The sequence below is a fragment of the Carlito syrichta genome, unplaced genomic scaffold, assembly GCF_000164805.1.
Source record: "Carlito syrichta isolate Samal-C Ts95f unplaced genomic scaffold, Tarsius_syrichta-2.0.1 Scaffold115961, whole genome shotgun sequence".
Classification (NCBI taxonomy): Eukaryota; Metazoa; Chordata; class Mammalia; order Primates; family Tarsiidae; genus Carlito; species Carlito syrichta.
The window spans coordinates 142469-143563 of NW_007060057.1; positions in this window are offsets into that span (position 1 = coordinate 142469).

The following is a 1095-nucleotide window of genomic DNA, read 5'->3' on the forward strand; positions in this document are numbered from 1 at the left end:
CCCGGGCGAGCTGTGGCCACGGTTCAGGGCCGGGGCACGGGGGTCCCGGGCGCCCCTCGGACGGTGGAACGCGGGCAGTGAGTGACCTCGCCCCTGCCCGCATTCGGGCTGCCTCCCCAGCAACCCTCCCCCCCCCGGGGAGCCAAGCCCGGCGAACACCCAGTCGGCACGAGGGACCATCAGGCACAAGCATTTTGGGGCCACGCGTCTTTTGTTTCCCAGCACGAGCACTCCTGGGCGCTCCGTGGGCAGGGCCAAGACGACCCGCTCCATTGTGCAAAGTGGGAGGGGACCCGGCGCTGGAGAAGCACGAAGTGGAGCAATGTTTTGTGATGCTGTCTCCTAGTGGAGTCACTTATGGAAAGGGACTCGGCCCGCAGAGAGACCGCTGACCCCTCGGGGTGATGAGCACCTGCGTGGGGTGGTTCCATAACACCTGCTGTGGCCAGGCGCCCCCAGTCCCGACCGGAGAGCGAGGTCAAAAGGCGGGTGAGATAGTGACCGTGAACTCTCCGGCGAGGGGCCGTGCCACTGCCCCAAGGCCAGGCTGGTGGCTCACGCCTGTCATCCCAGCGCTGTGGGAGGCCGAGGCGGGAGGATCCTTTGAGGCCACGAGTTCGAGACCAGCCCGGGCAAATAGTGAGACCCCAGTCTCTAAAAAAAGGAAAATTAGGGAAAAACATTAACACCGCAGAGAAACTCACCATGGCGGAGACGCCTGCAGAAACTGCCCCTGAGAACTCTGAGGCCTCCTCTCCATCGGCCGGGGCAGAGCAGCAACCACATCCGGCCGCCTCCTCCACCCCCGCCCCCGGCCGCGACCCCGGCGGCCTTCTAGGGGAAAACCTGCCCTGCCCAGCTCGTCCGTCCGCCCGCTGGTCTCGCTAGGCGCTCGCCGTGGCTGGCTCCTCGCTGTCCAGTCCCTGCCCGAGCGTGTTAAAATGCATTCGCCTGATCGTCAGCGTGTGAAAACCTCTCAAATAAGCCGTGAAGTCCAAAGCGTTTATTTGGCCACGGCATCACTGCGGAACGCCCTGGCGCCCTCCCCGGAGCCGGCCCAACCAGGTGGATCGGAACCGGCACGACCCCGCGCCG